Genomic DNA, 7,389 nt, shown 5'->3' on the forward strand with positions numbered 1-7,389 from the left:
TGGTTTCCAGTTGTATACTGGGCTTTTGGGCTTATGTTAGAGCCTGTTCTAGTCTTCTATTCTAGCTGATATTTGTACCATATTTAAGTATAGCATCCAAAGCCTACTTTGGATTCCTGCCATTGCTATTTGGTAATATTATATGGTATTTGAGGGATGATGGACTTGCGGGATGGAGGATATTTCTGCTGCTCTCATCTCCAGGTACTCTGTGCTTATGAGTTTGTACTCTTTCTCTGCTGTTCTCCCTGAAGGAGAGAAGTGGTGACTTGTATTCCTTTCTGTTACCCAGAAGAGGGCAAAAGCCACAGGGTCTAGGTGGAGAGTTAGGAGACCCTAGTCCTGATTCCTTGCTGGTATGGGTGGAAGGCCACTGGTTCCCTTGCCTGGATCATATTCTGTTGTTAGGTGGAGATGCAGATGTGTCTTCGTATGTATGTCTCCCTGCCTTTGACTGGAGGGCCAAAGACACTGGTGCCTTCCTGCTTTCTCTTGCCACTGGATGTAGAAAGGGGGGGTGTCAGGTTAAGCACCAGGAGAGGGAACATAGGTGAGAAGAGAGGTCCACCTGTTGCCTCCTGGTGTGGGTTGGTGATGAGGTCAGGTGATGACTGGGTTCTATAGTCAGCAGGTTTGGGACAGGGAATGGGTTAATACCACTAGCTGTGCTGGCAGCACTGATGCAGGTGGATGAAACCAGGCACTGCCACAAGTCATGGGTCTTCCTGCTAAGGTCTGTGGTTAGCTGACCTACACTAGATGTGAGTGGGTGGTGCTTCCAGATTAGGTTGGGCTAAGTCATATGCTGCCATCCAGTTGACTTTCTCCTGTATCTGTGAGTTGACTTTAGACCGTTGTCTGTTATGAACTGGGCTGAAGAAACTTATCTGTGAAAGCTTTGTCCTGCATTTCTCTAGTTACTTCTGAGTCCAGCAGACTTACCTGGGGTTGTCCATAAGAGTGATAGAGGCAGAAACAAGCAAGTGTGCTTGCTTAGGTAATTTCCAATCCTCTACATAACTTCCACTAACTCCCAGTGGCCCAAGTAAGTGACATGGCTGAGTCCAGGGAAGGAAATCTGGGCCAACCAAATGAAAGTCAACTATATATTTTTTTAAATATTTTAAAATACTTCTTTTTTAAATTTATTTATTTACTTTAAGAAAGAGAGAGTGACAGGGAGAGAGTGAGAGAGTGTGTGTGGGGGGGGGGAAGGGGCAGAGAGAGGGAGAGAGAGAGAATCTCAAGCAGACTCCATGTTGTCACTGCAGAGCCTTACATGGGGCTCAATCCCATGGCTGTGAGATCATGATCTGAACAGAAACCAACAGTCAGCTGCCTGAGCCATTTGGGTGTGTGTCAACTATATTTTTAAAGATATATGCCTAATGAAAAAATTTTGAAAAAAATTAAAAGAATGCTGATTACAAAGTTAAGATATGCGGTCATTAAATGAGTGATTGCTTTATAATATTTTGTAAAACTTCACATTATTTCGTAGAAGTTTTCAGTGTATGTTTTACTTTTAGGAATACAAAATACTAGGGTTAATTTCAGGAGGATCTACCAAGTGGATCTGTGAAATATAGTGTATTTTTATTGTTTTAGAATCTGAGGAGGGTTAATATTACAACCAGGTCATATATTGATCTAAGAGGACAGGTAGAAGGAAGGGAATTACCTGTGTAACTTATGCACATGTGTTTTGTTCCTTAGACTTGGAAGGTCACTGTCAGTTTCCTTGTCGGTTGTCAGGAAATTAGAAAATGTACCAAACATTCAGTTACTGGTTGTAGTTCCCTCAGAAAGATGAACCAGGAGCTATGCCTTGGGCAAAAGAATCAATCCCTTAACAAAAGTTACAGTTACTTAAAGTTTGCAGTCTTTCATTATATTGGAGAACATGTTTTTCCCTAGGAAAATAAATATCATAGGACAGTGATGTCACAATTTATCTGCATCAGTATTAGGAATTATGTACTAAATTTTATTCAGTGGTGAATTATTTATCTATATTAGACAATTTAAAGTCAATAAAGGCTCATTTAATGAGCATAGAATTATGAAGACCAACCCATGGTCTCCTGGGTGTTTGTGACCATGAGTTCGCCCATTTCTTGGTTATTAACTTGGCAACTAAAGTAACATATTGATGTAGATGAGTCTACAATAAGTTTACTTGGATGAGAAGAAGAGGGGTTAAAAAACTGCTGCCATGTTTTGAGGACAGTTAAAACCAGGTCATGGAAGTAATATTGACCCAGTTGGCAGGTGTTGAATATGAGTATTTCCCGCAGTGTGTTTGAGGTCACAGCTGTCATTGCCTTATACAGACACAGTGGCAGAAAAAGAGACTACAAGCCCAGGTTTCCAGTGTTCAGGATCCTTATCTCACCTCTGAGAGAGAGAGAGAGAGAGAGAGAGAGAAAGCAGGGGAGGGGCAGAGAAAGAGGGAGAGGGAGAATCCCAAGCAGGCTTTACACTCTCAAGAACAGACCCCAACATAAATTGGGGTCTGAAGTGAAATTAAGGGTCAGACGCTTAACTTAGTAAGCCAGGCATCCCGAGGTTTTTTAAATGAACATTTTGTCATATACTGATTATAAACCTTCCCCTTCTCTCTAAATGTAGTATCTACCTTGATGGTTAACATGATACAGTAGTTTTGTAGTCATACTCATTTTTAATTAAAGAAAAAAAATTATTGAGATGATTTTTTAAAGAAATAATACAAAGAATCCCTTGTACATTTAGCCCAGTGTCCCCGAGTGTTATTTGGAAAAACTATAGTATCACAACCAGAATATTGACATTAATAAAATTCATCAATGATATTCAAGTTTCAACAGGTTTTTATATATATTAAATTCTATATATTTTTATGCATTTATTCTTGAATACCCACAACCATAGACAAGATAACGTTAGTACCACCAACATTTGGATGTACTGTGTTGCCATTTTATAAACATATCCACTCAACATCATCCTAACAATGTCACTAAGTCCCTGCAGTCACTAATCTGATCATTTCTAAAATGTCATTTCGAAATTCTTATTCACGTACAGAATCTTACAGTGTGTAAACTTTTGGGATTGGCTTTTTACTCAGCATAAATTCCATGAAAACCATCAAATTTTGTGTTTATTAATAGTTTATTTTTACTGATGAACGTTATTCCATAGTATGTATTATAATATTTATTTAACATTTCATCTGTTGAAAGATATACAGTCTATTCTACTTATGAGACTATTATAAACAAAACTTCTTTGAACATTCTTTTACAGGTTTTAGTTGGGACCTAAATTTTCATATCTTTGAGACAAATACTAAGGAGTGAAATTGCCTGATCAGTCTAAGAAACTTCCAGACTATTTTCCAGGATGGATTGATCATTTTATATTCCAACCAGAACTGTATGAATGATCAAGATTCTCTGCACCTATCCTCACTCTGTGTTGTCAATCGTTTTTAGTTTAGCAATTCTAACTGATCTGTAGTAATATCTCAATGTATTTTTAATTTGCATTTCCCTTAGGCTGAAGGTAGTTGAACATCTTTTCACATGTTTATTTTCCATCTCCATATTCTCTTTAAAGTGAAGTGTATGTTCATGTTTTGTCTGTTTTCTAGAGTTACATGGTTTATCAGATACATTGCAAATGTTTTCTTCCACCTACACTTTTTTTTATTATCATCATAACGTATTTTATGTAAAAATTTTTGAGGGGAATCCAATATGGCAGAGAAATAGGGGGACCTGAAGTTCCTTAGTTCCTCAAACACAGCAATGTTGAGGCCAAAGGACTTTGAATTCCAAGAGTCTTGGCTGCAGAGAGACAGAGATGTCTCCAGGGGCCCATGGGGACAACTTGGAGGCCATAGGTACCTGATTGTGAACTGAGAGAGACAGAACAGGTGACCTAGGCACAGAGGGGAGGGATCCCCTTCTGTGGAGAGACAAAGGGAAGTTAAAGAGAGGCTGTGGAAGTGTAGGACTGTATCCCATGGACCAGGACAGAGAAAGATCCATTCTCTAACTGCGGGGCTTTCTCCGGAACTGGGGCCGGCTGCCATGTTCGTGCAACTCGGGAGGAGGGAAGCCAGCCCTGGGGTCCGTAACTAGTTCAGATGCATAGTCCACAGTGGGAGAAAGCAATCCCCTCCCCTGAGTGCAGTGGGAAGAAGGTATATAGTGATTACAAGGACAAAGGACACTCCCTGTGCCCGCCATCCAGAGGCCATTTATGGGCAGGTGGATCAGCACTTCCTTGGAACCAGTGCATGCAGAGCAGGACCCTTTAAGACACTGGGGTTTGAATTCCAGCCGAGCACCAAGGAGGCACAGGAGTTGGCAGAATGGGACAAACTGCCTCATTCACACCCGTGGCACTGTGAGGATGGCCTGAACACAGTGGTTTGGGACACCCAATCCAGGAAGGATAGAAACTAGGGTGTTCCCAATTTCTCCCCATCACCAACAAGGTAGGGCTTCAGGGAGCATCCAACGGGCCCACTGTGGAGGCTGTAACTGTCTACACCAAACCATGTCCCTCCACACCTGGTAACTGCTTATCTACTGGAGCAGGATTGACCCTGAGGAACCAGACAGCCCCTCCTCCAGACCAGCACTGTACCGGTTCCAAGGCACCCAGTGGTTTCACATATCTTGATTTAATTCTTGGACAATTTTTATTATATGTATACTTTTTTCTTCCTTTTATCCTTATTTCTTCCCTCCTTCAGTCTGGTTATTCTGATTGTTGGTTTGTTTAAGCAGACATATATAATCTAGTCTCTTTACACCTGTTCTATATCTTCTTTATTTTTCTCTCTGTCTCTGGATTAAGCCATATAGTTTCTCTACCTGGTCTATTTTATTTATTTTATTTTATTTTATTTTATTTTATTTTTCCCCACCCTATCATTTCTGTCTTTGTATGAGATAAGGCTCTTCCATCACCACCACCCCTACCTTTTATTTTTAAAAAATTTTTCCCCAAGGCTATTTCAAAAAAACAAATCAAAGCACACATGGTGGAAGGTCCAAAACATTACTACAAGTAGGAAGATAAAGCAACCAAAGTCACAAAAGCAGAAAGAAAGCAATGCTCTCCAAAAATCACCTCCTGAAGGACCAGGTCCTAGACAGTGTGTGACCCCTCTTTAATATAGTAGGGCTTTCATGTGCAGGGCACATAAAAGGATTTTAACACACATAAGGAACAGAAAACTAGGGAAAGTGATGAAACAGAATAATTCTCCTCAAAAGAAATTCCAGGAAGAAATGACAGCTAAAAAATTGCTCAAATCAGATGTAAACAATATATCTGATCAAGAATTTAACATTAATAGTCATAAGAGTAGTCACTGGGCTTGACAAAAAGCATATAAGAAACCAGAAAATCTATTGCTGAAGAGATCAAGGAACTAAAAAAAGCAGTCATGATGAATGAAGAAATGTAAATGAGGTGCAAAATAAACTAGATGCAGTCATGGTGAGGATTTAAGAGGCAGAGGGGAGAATACATGAAATAGAAGATAAAATTTTGGAAAAAGATGAAGCAGAAAAAGAGATAAAAAAAACTCTAGACCACGAGGGGAAAATTAGAACACTTAAGTGATTCACTGAAACGGAATAATATCCATATGATAGGAGTTCCAGAAGAATAAGAGAAAGGGGTCAAAGTTTTACTTGAACAAATCATAGCTGAGAAGTTCCCAGATCTGGGGAAGGAAACTGACATTGAAATCCAGGAGGCACAGAAAACTCCCTTCAGAGATAACTTGAATTGATCTTCTGCACAACATATCATAGTGAAACTGGAAAAATACAAAGATAAAAAGATAATTCTGAAAGCAGCTAGGGAAAAATGATCCTTAACATACAAGGGTAGACACATAAGGGTAGTAGTAGCAGACATATCCACTGAAACTTGGCGGGCCAATGTGAGTGGCAGGAAATATTCAATGTGCTGAAAATGAAAAAAAAAAAAAAAGATTCCGCCAAGAATCCTTTATCCAGCAAGGCTGTCATTCAGAATGGAAAGACAGATAAAGGTTCCCCCCACACTCCCCCCAAAAAAAAGAAACTGAAGGAGTTCATCACCACTAAACCAGCCCTACAAGATATCATAAGGAGGACTCTGGGAGTGGAATGTGCAAAGACTACAAAGGACCAGTAGAATGTGCAAAGACTACAAAGGACCAGAGTTATCACGACAAGCAGGAATCCTATAGATAGCATAATGACAATACATTTATCTCTCAGTAATAACACTGAATGTAAATGGACTAAACACTCCAATCAAAAGACATAGGGTAACAGAATGGATTAAAAAAAACAACAAAAAAAAACAAGACCCATCTATTTGCTGTCTACAAGAGACCCATTTTAGACCTGAGGACACCTTCAGATCGAAAGTGAGGAGATAGAGAACCTCACTGTGACTGCATCTATCTACTGGAAGTCAAGAAAAATATTGAGTAGCCACACTGATAACAGACAAACTAGATTTTAAATAAAGGCTATAACAAGAGATGAAGAAGAGCATTATATCATCATTTATCACCCCATCATCATTATCATCATTATCATCATCCCATATCATGGGGTGTATCCATCAAGAAGAACTAACAATTATAAATGTTTTTGCACTCAATTTGGAGGAACCCAAATATATAAAACAATAATCACAAATATAGGCAATCATATTGGTAAGGATGTGGTCATTGCAGGGGACTTTAATATTCCACTTACAACAATGGACAGATCATCTAGACAGAAAATCAACAAGGAAACAATGGCCCAGAATGATACACTGGACAAGATGGACTTGACAGATATATTCAGAGCTTTTCATCCCAAAGCAGAATATACATTCTTCTTGAGTGCACATGGAACATTCTCTAAGATAGATCACATACTGTGTCACAAAAAAGCTCTCAATAAATATAAAAGAATTGACATCATATCATGCACATTTCAGATAACAATGCTATGAAACTTGAAACAAACTACAGGCAAAAGTTTGGAATACCTCCAAATGCATAGAGGTTAAAGAACATCCTACTAAAGAAAGAATGGGTCAACCAGACAAATAAGAAATTAAAATATACATGTAAACAAATGAAAATGGAAATACAACAGTCCAAACCCTTTGGGATACAGCGAAGGCAGTCCTAAGAGGAGAATACATTGCAATTCAGGCCTATCTCAAAAAACAAGAAAAATCCCAAATACAGAATCTAAAAGTACATCTAAAGGAACTATAAGCAGAGCAGCAAAGAAACCCCAAGGCCGTAAGAGAAATTTTAAAGACTAGAGCAAAAATAAACAATATAGAATCAAAACAAAACTAAATAACAACAACAAAAAAACAGAT

This window comes from Panthera uncia (assembly GCF_023721935.1).
Source record: "Panthera uncia isolate 11264 chromosome A1 unlocalized genomic scaffold, Puncia_PCG_1.0 HiC_scaffold_17, whole genome shotgun sequence".
Lineage (NCBI taxonomy): Eukaryota > Metazoa > Chordata > Mammalia > Carnivora > Felidae > Panthera > Panthera uncia.